Below are 15,920 nucleotides of genomic sequence, written 5' to 3'. Positions count from 1 at the left end.
CACCAGGCTTTGGTGACTGATCCCTGCAGAGGTGGGCCTGTTCCCTGGTCCAGCCGAGGACCGTAGATGTCCCCTCATAAGCCAAGCAGACTCACGTTTTACAGGTGAGGGAGAAGGAGGGGCTCTGAGGGCTTGTGCAACCTGCCCAAGGTTATGCTGCTTCTGAGTGCCTCTCAGCCACCCCGGAAGATGACATCATCATTGCTCGTCCTTAAGCACAAGGACGCTGACGTGTTCTCCACGATTTCTGGGCCTTAAGTAACCACGTTGGTGGGGCTGAGCTGAGTTTGGCATGAGTCAGGTCCACATTCTGCAGAGAAGGAAGAGGCCCAGAACCTTGACCGAATGAGCCCAGAGGTGGGATGAGGATAGGTGCCTTCACCGCAGGTCCCAGTCACAGGCTCAGTAAATCTTGCAAAGACATCAATCTAAATGCAATCACTTAAAATGCCAACTATTTTTTTTTAACTTTACTTTCAGTTCTTTTAGGGAAGTATGCATGGAGAATAGCCTGCAGATAGTAAGCATTATAAACTACAATTAAAGAGTTCGCTGTAGCAAAGGGAATGGATGTGGTGGAGGCCTAGAAATTGACTTACGTTCAAGAAAATTTAGGGGGGACGTGAATTCTTTTTAGTGGAACAACTGGCTAGCTGTTTTGCCAAAAACTAACCGGGATCTTACTTCCTTGCAATAAAATTCTAGATGGAGCAAAGGTTTTGAGTATGAAATGAAGCCTTGAAAGTATTTGAAATGATTTAAAAGATAATCTGGGAGGAGGGAAGACCTTTCTAAGTGGGACATCTACCAACAACTTGGACTATGAAGAATTAGAACTTACATACAGCAAAACACCAAGGCAAGAGATTTATAAGCTGCAAACTGGGGGAGATGTTGAAACATAGGAAATAAAAAGGGCTATTTTCCCTAATATGCCAAGTTCTTAAAATCATGAAAAATGAGCAACTCAGTTCATAAAAAGGCAAAGAATATAAACAGGCAGTTCACAGAGAAATACAAATGGATCATAGCTAAACATGAAAAGATGTTTTATTACTGTTATGTAGAAAATACAAAACAAAAGAGAAACATTTTTGCAGGGATGGTTCATTTATTTTATGGAGCAAAACATTTAAAGTAGACAATGTTATATGTAAACCACTAGTGTGTAAGTTGTGAAGCACAATATATTTCATTTAATTCAAATAACTAAAACTTTTATTTCTTAACCTATCTCACTGACTAGGACCTCTGGTACCATGGGGATAGTCACAAATCTTATCCTTGATTTTAAAGAGAATTCACCTTGAGTATAGTTTTAGATATTGGGAGGAAATACTCTTTTTAAGGTTAAAGCAGTTGTCTCCTATTTCTAGTTTTCATTTTTTAATCAAGGATAGTTGTTTAATTCTTTTATCAAATGTTTTCTTTATTGATATGATCACATGTTTTTCCCCTTTAACTTGTTAATGTGGGAACAACATTAATAACTCATTTGGTCATGATGTGTTCTCTTGTTTCTATACTATTGGGTTCTGTTTGCTGATATTTTCTTTAGCAGTTTTGGATACATGTTTATTAGTAAGGTTGGCCTGTAATTTCCCTTTCTCACACTCTCCTTTTCAGCCTTTGTGTTATTAGAATAAGTTGGGGAGACTGGTTTTGTGGTTTGGTTTGGTGCAAGTTTAATAATAGCCAGTCTTCTCAAGTATGTACAAGCCCTCTTGTACCAATGGCAGTAAATTGGTGACAAAAATCAAATTTTAAAATGCAATGGGTTTGACCCAGCAATTTCACTGCTAGGAATTTATCCTATGGATATACTCAAACAAGTTTACAGAAATATAGGTGGGTACAAGGATATTTATTGTTGTAATAGCACGAAACTAAAAACAAAACTCCCTCAACTGGGGACTTATTTTTAAAGTGCATATTTGTTGCCATTACAAAGAATGAAGTAGCTCTAATTTGTGCTGATGTGCAAAGTTCTCCAAGATCTATAATTAGGGTAAGCCCAGGCCAGTGTGGCTCAGTTGGTTGAGCATTGTCCCATGCACCGAAAGGTCACCGGTTCGATTCCTGAGCAGGGCACATACCCAGGTTTTGGGTTCGATCCCCAGTCCGGGTGCATAAGGGAGGCAACCAATCGATGTTTCTCACATCAATGTTTCTCCCTCTCCCTCTCTCTCTCTCTACATTCAATTAAAGAAACATATCTAATTAGGGTAAAGTAGTTGGCAGAGCAAGAATAAAATATATATCCCATTTGTGAATTTTCTGAAAGATAGCTCTATGGATGTGCGTGTACTGCTTCTGGAAGGATACTCCAAACCATGTAACAGTCATCTCTGGAGGGCAGGGATCTGGAGGCCTCTATTTCTCCTGTGAAGAAGATGCATTCTCTTTAGAGTTTAAGTGTGTGTGTCTCCGTGTATAGTGTATATGTATCCCCTGCAGCCAGGATGAAGGAGGCCTGCTGGCTGAGGAAATGTCCTCACTGTCAGCTAATGGCACCTTGTCACCCAGTTCCCCTCTGGCCCTTGTGGTCTGTCACTGATCCTAGACAGGAAGCCCTATATTAGGCCCAGGTTTGGCCTGAAAAAATAGAGCAGTTGCAAATGTTAAGTTGACATAAATAGGAGGCTCTGTAACCGCCTGTGGATGTTGCTATGGAAACTGGAGTCTGGGCAGTCTCCATGGAAACCGTTCTCAATTCTCTGCCTGAAGGAGTTGCCACCCACGGGTGTTGAAATCTTACTTATCAGGGACCTTAGAGCTTGAATAAATGCTTAGGGAGGGAATGGTGGGATGGCCCCTGCTCACCCAGGTGGGCTCTCGGCACCACCAGCTGCTGCTGGAGAAGGAGGAAGAGCCACCATCCCCACAGGAGGTGCCCTTATGGGGAAGCAATGTATTCAGTGTCCCCGGAGGGAGGAGGGCCCGTGTCTGGAGGTCCGGGCACCTGGACTCTGCCACTGACCACCGGTGTGCTGTATAGCGGTGGTGGACTAACGCTGGGTCTGGGCTCCAGCCCCCTCTGTAAAATGGAGAGCTGAGGCCAAGTCGTTCTGAAGGTCTTTTCCAGCTTTGGTTTGCATGTGGCCTGATGGCATGGGGCTCAGAGGCGGGGGGCACCGGACGGTGGCCAGGGCAGTCTTCCTGGGATCACCTGAGCTTCGAAGGCTAGTGAGGAGTGGCAGAGGTGGGAGATGCAGCAGGAAAGAGCAGCATGCCCTCCATGGGCCAGCGGACAGAGCGTGGCTTGGGGTCTGGAAGGGAGGTTTGGAGTCCAGGGCTGGAGGTACCAGGGATGTGTGGTGCTCTCCCAAGACTGTGGGTCCAGAGCACCAGTGACGCCCTGACACTGCTGGCATCTCCTTGGCCCTGCTGTGTGTCGCACATGCTCAACTGCCAGAACACAGAGCAAGAGACGTGAGAGCAGACAAAGGCCGTGGTGCCAGCCTCCCACCTGTGAGACAAAGCGCCTTCTCACTGGAAGTAACATGTCGGGTCCAGCCCCACTGAAGCGAGGGCTCTGGGCACCTAACCGAGGACTGAGAAGGGTGGTGGGTAGCAGTGTGCTAATGGCGGGCAGGGAGGGAGGGGCAGGGAGGGAGGAGGGTAGGAGGGAGGAAGGGAGGATAACCTAGACCAGCATCCTTGTCCAACATTTACTGATGGGGACCCACTCTTTTCAAGCATTTGCCAGGGGCTTTCATTGATTTCTTTTGTTTATGTCTTACATTATCTCTAGGGTAGGTATGAATTTCATAACCACAAACTCAGGCATGCAAAAACTCTTATTTTTTTTTTATATAATAATCTATGTTGTATAAAAACCTAGTTTTCAATTCCCCATTTAGTCTGGTGACAGAAAATGTTATCTTGGTCATTCTGGGGTAAACTACAGTTTTAAGCTCAATCAATTAATGGTTCACCCTTTTAGTAGATGTTCATTTCTGCCTCCTGCCCCAGGGCCCTGTATTTGGGGTCTTCCCTACAGTGGGTCTTTGATGGGAGATAGCGGCTGCCTCCTAAAATGTTTATGAATACGTGGAATGGGGGCTGTGAAGACCAAGCCACCCAGCATCCTGTGGGCAGAAGGAGGTGGGGGTACCTTTTCTGTGGTTCCGTAGCATTCATTGAATCATTGGTTCCCTTTGTCGGCCCCCAATTGCTGGCACTATTTCTCCAGCCCAGCAGTGGTGCTCTGAGCTCCCCAGTGTCCTGTCAATAACGCCTTTCCTCCTAGGTTAGCCAGAATGCTTCCTGTTACTTGAGTCACCATTTTAGCAAGCTCGAGTACCTTGTGATCAGAAAACAACTTAATCCTTTCTTCCCACTTCCTTTTCAGAACCTGTTCAGTGGGGTTGGTTCTCACCCAGCCTTGAATGAAATCTAAGGTAGATTTCTTGGGGTTTTGGGGGGGTCCATCCAAGATCATAAAAATTCCTGGAGTCACTTTTAGGCACAAAAGTCCAATTTCAAGAATTAAAATGTCTAGTTATGAAAATAGTTGAGACTCCAAAGTTCATTGGAAGCTGAAGCTGCTCCCCCCCACACTCTGAGACGGGCCCACACAGGAAACCTGTGGCTGGCAAAGGAGAGCGTGGTGAGCTTTACCTCCATGACCCTTCTCCGGGCATGCTCCACCCACCCACCCCACCCCCCGGCTACCCCAGCACCATAGGGTGGGAACCGGTGCAGGACAAGGAGGGGCAGACAGGGTGACTGTGGTATCTGGCACCGTTCCCCTCCCTGGGGTAGGTGCTCATTGGGAGTGTTTGATTCCCCCCATCCTCTCCGCTCACTGAACCTCAACACAGGTGAGCCCTCTGCCAGCTCGTCTTCTTGGGCTGGTCTAAGTGCTTCTGAGACATTCCCACGTGCTCTGATGCTGGGCTACAACCGCAGGGCACCTCTCCTTGCTCTGTGCTCCAAGCAGGCAGCCGCAGCCACAGCGCTGACCATGAGCGCCTTCAGGAGCTTGTCACACACCAGGTCCTCAGGGGACCCTCCCAACAGCAGGGGACCCATATCAAGCTCTGCACAGTCTCATGGAAGCCCCTCTCACTAGGCCAAAGGCAGTGGCGTGGTGAGTGGGACACAGCTTATTCTCAGAAACGTTGTGCCGTCAGCGAGCATGGAGTGGGGGATGGGCAAGAGTTGCAGGATTGGTTTGGAGTCACTCCTTGGCAAGTCCTCTATTTTGGAATGTCCGACAAGTGAGCACATTCCTGTTTTTTCTCAGATCCTTGAGGGGTGTTAACAGGTTTCCTTCTTGTAATTAATTTCAGGTGATTGGGGGGGTTGGGGTCAGGAGGACCCAGACCCACCCATTTTGACCTTATCTCACCTCTGACCTCTAACCCTCCCAGCAGGTGGGATCTTTACCTACCCTTGACAGGAGCTGTGGGGAGAAGGATGGGTCAAAAAAACCTCAGGAGGTCTACATATTCTTAGGCCTCAGGCTCCCACCAGCATCCCAGGCAGTTGGGCCTGACCCTGAGCCAGCTGTGTGCCTCCCCAGGCCAGGCTGGGAGTTCAGGGAGTTGCATGAGGAGAAAAGGTCTGATGCTCAGGGCTCCTGGGAACTGGAGCACCCAATCTGCACCTTGGACATGAGAGGGAGTTTGCTCAGCCACATCTCAGGGGGAAGGGCCAGAACCTCAGATTCCACCCTACACATCAGTGGTAGCTGTCAGCCCTGGGAGACAGTGGGAAGAGAGGGGATTCTGGCTGTGAGTTTGGCTGATCTATTGCCTCATAATAAACCCTGCCAAACCTGTGGCTTAAAATTGCATGTATCTGCTCAAGATTTAACAGTTTGGGCTGGGCTTAGTGGTATGTGTTGCCTCTCCTCTTGACTTCTTGGGCTTCCCCACATCATGGAGGCTGGGTTCCAAAAGAGAGGAAGTCCCAGTGGCCAAGCTTTCTTTTTAAAAAAATATATATTTTATTGATTTTTTACAGAGAGGAAGGGAGAGGGATAGAGAGTTAGAAACATCAATGAGAGAGAAACATTGATCAGCTGCCTCCTGCACACTCCCTACTGGGAATGTGCTGGCAACCAAGGTACATGTCCTTGACCGGAATCGAACCTGGGACCCTTTAGTCCGCAGTCTGATGCTCTATCCACTGAGCCAAACCAGTTTGGGCGGCCAAGCTTTCTTAATACCCAGCCTTGGAGGCCCCAGAACATCATTTCCTCTCCATTCTATTGGTCAAAGCAGTTCTGAGCCCAACCCAGATTCAAGAGGAGGAACATAAGTACCACCTCTTGAGGGGAGAAGTGACATGTGTACAGGGAGGGGCAAAATTGTTTGAGGCCGAATATTCGATACAAGCTATGCCAGTGAATTTGAGCAAGTTATTTAATCTCCCCAAGTCTCAGTTTCCCCTTCTGTAAACTGGATATAACATCTATCTCACTTGGTTGTGATAGGATTAACTAAGCTCTCAGCTGAGCTTACAACAGGGAGAATGTATAAATACAGCCCACAACTCTAAAGAATTCAGTATCAGTGTTAGGCAATTCTTAGGACACACACGGTCCAGACACAGGTGGAAGATTTTTCCCACCGTTGGTCCGCTCGGCGTCTGCCTCTGACACCGTCTCCCCCTGTGGCCTCGCTTCCTGCCTCTGCTGCCCTCCGGGAGACCGCCCCCCTCCTCCTGGACATGTAGCAAATGCAGGGAGGGTCTCCAGTGCAGCGGTGTTCAGGCATCGGTGTTGGAGCACAGCCCGCATCCTGTGGAACAATGCCTGCATTGCTCACCCCTCCGACATGAAGCCCCTCCCCACTGGGTCCCATTGCCTAGGAGAGAGTTATTGTAAAACTATTAGCCGTGTAGGGGAAAGGGGACATGGGAGAAGAGAAAGAAGTGGTGAGTTCAGGCTCTGAAGAGGAGACCACCCCTCCCCAACCCGTTCTGCCAGGACCTGCATTCAGGTGGTTCAATGCAGTCAGCAGCAATCCGATGGAGCACCACGTAATTTGGGGAATGGGGCAGCTCTAAACCAGTCTAGGGAGCAAAAGTCCTTTTCTTTCATTTCAAAACTTGATTCTCTAATATACAGAAATGCCCAGTTCATGGGGAGTGGGGGCCAGGCCTGGCCTGTGGCAACCGTGGCCTTTGCAATAAGGGTGTTTATTTTGAGGGGGAGGGGGAGCTGGATGCAGCCTGTTTCAGAAGTGCCCTCGTCTCGGGGCCTCATGGAGACATCCTAGCCCCTGACCACCCCAGGTGCACCCACCTCCCAGCCTGGCAATGCAGATGGGGCCCCAGCGCCCACCCAGGTCGGTTCTCCCCTGGGGGCACCCCTCACAGCAGAGCTGCCCACACAGCCTGCCCAGCTGACTGCAGAGCCCCCCAGCAGGCCCCAGTTCCCATTCTGGGCCACCGTCACCCAGGAGACCACTGTCACCAAGGCCCCTGGGCCAGGCTATGCTGAGAAGAGATTGTTGCCTCCAAGACAGGAGGGCTTCCAGCTGGATCTAATCCAGTTCTGTCTTTGTGCTGTTGCTGCTGGTGGTAATAAAACTCGCATTTGCCAGAACTGGGACAAACACCGGGTGAAAGAACAGTATTTCGGTGACATGCACCAAGTCCCAGGGCTTCAATGGCCCCACTCAGGTGGCCCCTAGCCTGGAGATTTAGATGCCCTGGCTCAGAAGAACTGTCTTCCACCAGTTTTACTGGGCAGCCCCATGGCCGCCCTCCTCAGGGCAAGCAGGTGAAAACACTCCACACCCTGTGTCCTGGGGAGACCAGGAGGAAACCCCACCACCTCCTCCACTCCTGTCTCTGCACAGAGTGGGGTCGTCACAGTTTTCCAAGCTGTTAAAAGAAGTTCCTTTGCACATCACTTGGCTCATCCCAGCTGTAGACTGAGATGGAACCAAAAAGGAAGTGAGTGAGGAGGTGATGTCAGTCATTTATTCAACAAATGGTTATGAGCCCTCCTATGGGCTGGGCCCTGCCCAGGGAATGGGAACAGATGAGCAGGACACTGGCTCTGCCAAGGCATTTCTCATTTGCCTTGTGCCAGCCCCTCCCCCCGTCCTGCTCCATTTGCTGCTTCCAGGTGAGATGATCTGCACCTCACCCTTGCAGGCTGTTTGTTGCAGTTTCAGATGCATGGGGGTATTTCTAAAAGGGTGTCCCTTTGCTCTCTAGATTCCATCTTTGAATTACAGCTTTCTCCCGGTTTTGTTATAGATAACCCAAAGCAGAAGCACATGGCCAAACAGTTGTACCAGGAGTAACAACTCCTAAATCACATGTTAGGTAAGCTCATTTGCTGAGAGTGGGACTTCTTACACCAGCACATGGAAGGAACAGTGATGATAATAAAATATCATCTATATATATAAAAGCGTAAGCGACCGAATGACCAGTCGACTGGTCACTATGAAGCATACTGACCACCAGGGGGCAGACACTCAACGCACAGGATCAGGCTCCCTCCTGTCTGAATTGGGCCTGCGGGGGATCGGGCTGAAATCAGCTATCCAACATCCCCCTCCCCCAGGGGTCCCGGATTGTGAGAGGGCACAGGCCAGGCTGAGGGACCCCACTGGTGCACGAATTTTGCACCAGGCCTCTAGTATTTAATATGATGATGATAACTTAACAGGTATGACCTGCTTCACCAACTTAGATTATAAATATGTTCACATTTCTTTTATTGTCCTGATTCAATGGGGCAGGAGGGTTGCCCAAAATTATTAAAAAAAAAAAAGGGGGGGGGTCCTCCTTAGTCAAAGCAAAGATCAGTTTTGCTTCCTCACCCCAGGAGGAGAACAGAGTCCCCGAAACCCACTGCTACTGTTGCTCCTTGCTGTCACAAGGTGTCACTGTCACCGATGCTACTGCCCTGGAGGTTGGGATGCTATTGGTGGTCCAGGTTCAGGTTTAACAGCTTTTTTTGTCCACTTTTCCACACTCAGTCATTATTTCCCAAAGCATGACCCCTGGAGCAGGGTGGCTGGGTGGGAAGGGGCATCTGGCGTCAGCCACACCCCGGCCAGCCTCAGCCCTCCCCTGCTCCCTGTTCAGATGAGGATAGAACATCAGCCGATCCCCCTTCACTCAAGGTGACTTACTTTGGAAGCCTCTCTGCTCTTCCCTGCTTCTGCTCCTTGGACAGGTAAGCTTGACTTTGCACCTCAGAGATTAGGGGTGGGATATGGATGTCTTTGCTTTCAGGGAGCCCTTAGGAGCCTGGCCCTCCAGTGCTGCATGCAACAGGGGCAGGCCAGTGTCGAGAGGCCCCATAGCTTACAGACCCCAAGAGGAAGAGGATGGTACCCTGGTGGCCCACGTTTGCATAACCAAGAAGACACACACCCAAAATGATCCTTCTCCAGAGCAAGAACATCTGTCCCACGTGTGCTTATATTTCTGCCTAATCCAGGAGTTCTTAACCCGGGGATCAGGAGTGGAATTCAGGGGGTCATGAACAGGTTGGGGGAAAGAAAGACCTTACACACTTAGTTTTACTAACCGCTAATAGAAACTAGCATTTCCTTCCCTGTGTGCATAGGCATCACACCACAGTGGTATAGATGGTTCCTGGGACTTTGTCACCAACAGAAATTACAGCTATTTTCATATCACTCCATAGATGCAGAAGCTATTTCAAAATATTGTTTCAGCTCAGCTCATCACTAATTCAAAACCATGATAGTTATTAAACTTGTCACTAGACCTTATGCAAGGCCTAAATTAAGAGACACATATATTCCCATATTACAATTTTAAAATTTTGATAATTATATTTTAATATATTAGGTTTCCTTTGTAACCCATTGCATTTTACTTTAAGCATGTAAACTGTTCTCCTGGGGAAAATCCACAGGCCTCTCCAGACTGCAGGAGGAATCCACGGTGGCCACGCAGGGAGCAACTTTTGTTTAAAAAAAATATTTTTTTAAACCAAGCTCACAGTTCCAAGAAATAATATTGTAGCTAGATATTAATAAAGGAAGAGAACATTATTATACATAATCAACTGGGAAGCATGAGCCTACTTATTTCACCAGTAAATTACAATTTCACACACTCAGCAGGGAACCGCCTGTCTGGTCCCCCCTCATGTCCCCCCTCCACCCCCACATGCACACATTACTGGAAGAAGGGATAGAACAATAAAACAATAAAGAGGGCAGTGCTTCTATGGGGTGTGGGCAGTAGGAGCCAAAATGGCAACCATAGAGGCCCAGCAGTCTAACCTGGGAAAGGGATCAATTGGGTAGCGAGTGGACTCATCGGAAACCCGGAAAAGCTTGGGCAGCTGATCGGTGGTTTTATAAAAGCTCCTGGTCCTTTCCAAGCTCGGATAATATAATCCCAGGAACAAAGCCCTCCCCGCTCCTGCCCCCAGCACTAGTTTCTCTGTTCCTGCATTCTCTCTCCTTAGTAACCAAGTGGCCCCAGCAGCCCCAGGGACTCCAAACACAGGCTCCAGGCAGGAGCCTGGACACAGCAATGGGTCACAGCTGGGGGCAGCCCTAAACTACCTGGATAGGGACTGAGACCACTTAGCAGCCGCCTGAGGACACTGGGCTGGAAAGGACTAACTAAGCTTTAATACGGCACAGGATCTCTGGACATTGGCCCTCTTTCTGCCCCTGATTTTCCATGGCAGGATGGACAGAGATGGGCTATTGGGAACCCAGGAATAGCCTTCTTTTTGCACACAAATAAACCTTACCACCAGACCTCATCCTCCCTGGTGGGTCCCCGTGCTGGAGGCTAAGTCCAGCTGGTCGTAATAAATGCGCGAAGTCCTCAAAAGGCTGAATGGACTCCTTCAGCGGAGCTGAAAATCTGCATGTTATTACCTGCTGCTGGAACAGCCCAAGGCAGTTCCCCCAACCTGATAATCTTTTACTGTTTACCAGACCTTACCTTTTTAAAATATATTTTATTGATTTCTTACAGAGAGGAAGGGAGAGGGATAGAAAGTTAGAAACATCAATGAGAGAGAAACATCGATCAGCTGCCTCTTGCACACCCCCTACGGGGGCTGGGCCCACAACCAAGGTACATGCCCCCGACTGGAATCGAACCCGGGACCTTTCAGTCCGCAGGCCGACTCTCTATCCACTGAGCCAAACCAGTCAGGGCAAACCTTACCTTTGATATGTATATCTATCTATCTGCTTTGCTATAGGGCAAAATGTGTGAATAAAAGGCCCTGGGACCAGAGATTCAGGGAGCTTAGTTCCTAAAGCTAAGCCTCCCCTGGCTTCCCCAAAATGCCTCCCAAATTTATATTTCATGTCTAGTTTATTAATTTATGTTGCAGCCCCTTCTCTAGATTCCTGAACCCTTCTAGATGCGGATAAGACCCCGACATCCCCGAAAATGCTTTTTCCCGGAACACCATAAGGACCCCACTGACAACAAAATTTACTGAGCCCTTGCCATGTGCCAGACATGTCTAACCTGTTGTTGCACGTAGAGCTGTCATTCCACTGAGTCATGGTACACTGAGTGGGGTATCTTGGCCACAAGTGCACATCAGGTCAGGGTTGGAGCCAGGAGTCAGCCTTGACCTTTTGACCCAGTGCCCCCACTCTCACCATCCTCAGGAAGGCTGCCTCCAACACCCTGGGAAGCCTGACTTGAGTGTAGTTCACCCTGGGTGGTGGGTGTCCAGAGCCAGCTCAGGCCATGGGGGGAGGTGGTCTCAGGGAGCCCAACTTCAGCCCACTGGGGGTGGCAGTAGCCTGCTCTGCTCCACAGGCAACAAGCAACTGTCAGTTCCCCAAGGCCACCCTGGTTCCCTGCCCCTTGCAGGCTTGGATAAACCTGACTGGAACCCCCATGTCACAGTCCTAAGGGGGAACAGAGCCTTCCCATGACAACCGCGCTTCCAAGGCTGACACGTTTCTGCATCTCTCTTTCCTGGGGCTCCCCTCCCTGTTTCAATGTTTGCTCACACCAGGCACTGCATGATTTCTCATCGTTTACTAGAGATTTTCCAGGTCACACATGCCCTCTGTCATCTTTCTGGTTTTTTCCAGCTTCCTGAACTTCTCTGGTCTCTCTTCCTCCTTCTTCCCTTTTGGAAGCAATAGATTCTCACCCCTTTCTCTCTGAATAGCTTCTCCCACTTTCACCTCCAAGGACTTTCCTAAATATTTCCCTTTCTGAAGGGGAATTTTGGTAAATAACATTTTCTCACTTTCACTAACATCTAATTACTAAATTGGGTCCTGCCTTAGTTCAGGCTGCGATAACAGAATATCACAGACCAGGTGGCTCAAACAACAAACATGCATTCCTCACAGTTATGGAGGCTGAAAGTCCAAGATCAAGGGGCCAGCATGGATGAGTTCTGGTGACAGCCCTCTTCCTGCCCTAGACGGAAGATTTCTCACTGTGTCCCCAAAAGGTGGAAGGAGCAAGGGGTTCTCTGGTGTCTCTGTTACAAGGGCACTAATCCCATTCATGAGGGCTCCACCCTCATGTCCTAATCACCTCCTAATACCATCACATTGGAGGTTAAGATTTCAACATACTAATTTTAAGGGACACAAACATTCAGTCCATAATAGGCTTCTCAACTGAGGGGAAAAGCCGTGGGTAAGGTGGTGTGCACACTTGGCCCTTGGAATCAGACATCACTCATTCACATCATTGACACTGTGGCTTTCTCTGCTGGTCTTCCGAGTATCCCGCTACCAGGAGCTGCTGAGCATCAGTTGGACACTGAGAAAGCCAACCCCCCAGCCCGCCCCACCCCTTCAACCTCACCACTCAAGGTGGGGCTCTGCCCTGTTCTGTCCGTCCTGTCTCACGCAGGAGGGACACACCTGGGTGGCTCAGGAAGTACAGTGTCAGCTGAATTGAGTTGAAGCAGCAAGTGGTTCCATAGATGGACAGCAGGGGGCACTGCCCATCAGGACTGCCAGGCACAGTGCCTGCTGGTAAGAAGAGTGGGCCTGGAAAGGAAGCTGGGCTGTGTGTCCAGAGATCAGAAGAAGAAATCCCTGCAGAACGGTTGAGGGGAGCATAGAGAAGCGTGGCCAAATACGGGGAGGTTAGAGGCCAACTCCCCAAGCCTGGTTCCTAGAAGACCCTCAAAAGTGGCAGACGGCTGGAGGGCTCCTCGGGCTTGAAGGAGAAAGACCACTTAACACAGAGGTGTCAGAGCCGCAGGTATGAGCCTGATGTAAAGGCCTGTTAAACCCTGCTAAAGGGACACAGTGGCTGTGACCAATGTAAACTGGTTACATAGGCCTCTGCAAATAGTTCAGCCATTGAGGGACACTACCCTAGGGCTTGTGCGGGGTCCTGGGAGGGGGAGGGGGCCCCAGGGGATGGAGCTGGACAATCCTACAGTAAAGCCAATGAGCTCAGAGAGGGTTACATTCAATTTGAAGAAACAAAAGAAGTGCAGAGTAAATCCATATGCAATGGGCTGAATTGTGTCCCCCAAAACTCACATGTTGGAGCCCTAATCCCCATTCCTATATAATAAAGTGGTAATATGCAAATTGACCATCATGTCCTTGCACAAGATGGCCACCCCCATGTGGTCACAAGATGGCCGGCAGGGGAGGGCAGTTGTGGGCAATCAGGCCAGCAGGGGAGGGGAGTTAGGGGTGACCAGGCCAGCAGGGGAGGGAGGGCAGTTGGTGGGGACCAGGCCTGCAGGGGAGGGCAATTAGAAGTGACCGGGTTGGCAGGGGAGGGCAGTTGGGGGCAACAGGGTTGGCAGGGGAGCAGTTAGGCGTTGATCAGGCTGGCAGGGGAGTGGTTAGGGGGTGATCAGCCTGGTAGGCAGAAGCAGTTAGGGGCAATCAGGCAGGCAGGCAGGTGAGTGTTTGGGAGCCAGCAGTCCCGGATTGTGAGAGGGATGTCCGACTGCCGGTTTAGGCTCGATCCCACAGGGATGGGGCCTAAACCGGCAGTCGGACATCCCGCATGAATTTCGTGCACCAGGCCTCTAGTGTGACTATATTTGGAAATAGGGCCACAGAGAACACATTTTGCTGAGGACATTACACAGCCCCCCTCCCTTCGCACCTTTTGTGAGACTGTGGGTGCTCTGGGGAGCCTGGGGTCTCAACAGCCTCCCTGCAGACAGCATCTTGGTTACACTTGCTCAAGCGACAGCCTCCAGAACAAAGGCTGCCTGAGACCTCAGGGTGAACTCGGGGGCCCTCCACCAAGCAGAACTCATGTCAGGCTTTGAAGTGACAGCGCTTTGGATCCTGACTCTGAAACTTAAAAGAGCTGAGGGCCAAGTTTAGGTCACGGCTCACAGTTCAAGCACCCGAAGGGCCCCTTCTGCAGTAGCTTAGTGAGGGGGATGCATCTCAGGCTCTTGGCGGGGATGGGATGCTCAGTCCTGAACTGGGGAGAAAGGACGCCTCTGTCTTAAGCTCCCAGAGTCCACCTTCACCTGCCATGCACACCCTTCAATGCCCATTCACAGCTCTGTGTCCTCGGCTCGCTAGAGGAGCTGGCTCTGGGTGGAAAAAGCAAGAGGTGGCTATGATGGCAGTTTCAGGGGTGCTACTCCCCAAAAGCATCACTTTGTGGGTCTTTGAGTCCCCTGCCCGCTCAGCAGTAGGGTTCTCACAGTGGCCTCAGTGGCCTCTCCCTGGCCCTGGGCGGTTGCTGTTCACAGCACAGCCTATTGTCTAGGATGCATGGAGGGTAGTGTGGTGTGGGCTGCTCCACCAGGTCCACACGGTTCCTATGTGGGGACCCCTCCCTCCGTACCTGGAGACTGTTCTGCACACCAACCTGTCCTCACTTCCACACGGTTGCCCTTCTCAGTTTCTGTCCTCACCGATCCATTAACAAAATCCTTCTTAACCTCCATTAGTCTCTACAGTCGCCTACCAAATCTCAGCCATCTCAAACCACTTTGCAATGACTGATTATTTGTAGCAACTTGCTACAAGGCTGTATCTTACTGTTCCAAATGCCACTAGTATCTTGCTGCAGCTGTACAGCATTAATATAATGATTTTCAGCTTCACAGGGTCCCCAGAGAGGGACTCAAGAGGAATATAGTTGACAAATGCAGCTTATAGACTAGCATTCTCCCCGTCACATGCTCCCCAAGGGCCAACAGTCCAGGGAGGGTCAGTCCTTGCCCTGAGGGGATGTGGCTCCTGGGTTAGCAGAAGATGACTGTTGCATTAGCCTTCTGGGGCTGCCATAACAAAATACCACAGACTGGGTGGCTTTAACAATATGAATTTATTTCTCATGGTTCTGGAGGCCCAAAATCCAAGAACAAGGCGCCAACAGAGTTAATGTCTGCTAAGGGTTGTCTCCTTGGGTTGCAGATAGCCACCTTCTCCCTGTGTCCTCACATGGCTTTTTCAGTGGGTGCAGGTGGAAAGACAGAGAGGAAGGAAGTGCTCTGGTGTCTCTTCTTACAAGGGCACATACATCATGAGGGCTCCGCCCTCAGGACCTCATCTAATCTAAGCATCTCCCAGAGGCTCCACCTCCAAATACCATCATATTGGGGTTAGGGCTTCAATATATGGATTTTAGGGGGACACAATTCAGTTCACAGCAACTGTCAAGGAGTAAGGATGGTCACGGTTAGCCATCTATACCCACGCCGTAACTAGGCTGTGCTCAGGAGTGTGAGGAACTCAGAAGAAAGGAGTGGCCCAGGCCAGTGCCTAGCAGTTCTTCACATTCTCCAGGAGGTCTGGACAGGTTAGTAGGATTCACATGTGAGGAGCCACGAAGGAAAATTCAGATCTAACCTGGGAGAGTCAGACCCATCTGTCAGTGGTCAGGAGGGGGAGTCAGCAATGGAGGACTTCTGGAGAACTGGCCGTGTCTTCACTCCATCAGTGGCCAGCAGGTCTTCTGTGCTGGGCCATGGTGTATTCAGAGGAGCCAGGGCCCTTGACTGCAGCTCCAGT

The sequence above is a fragment of the Myotis brandtii genome, unplaced genomic scaffold (assembly GCF_000412655.1).
Source record: "Myotis brandtii unplaced genomic scaffold, ASM41265v1 scaffold744, whole genome shotgun sequence".
Taxonomy (NCBI): Eukaryota; Metazoa; Chordata; class Mammalia; order Chiroptera; family Vespertilionidae; genus Myotis; species Myotis brandtii.
The sequence above is the reverse complement of the archived record's forward strand: the minus strand, read 5'-3'. Positions refer to the sequence as shown.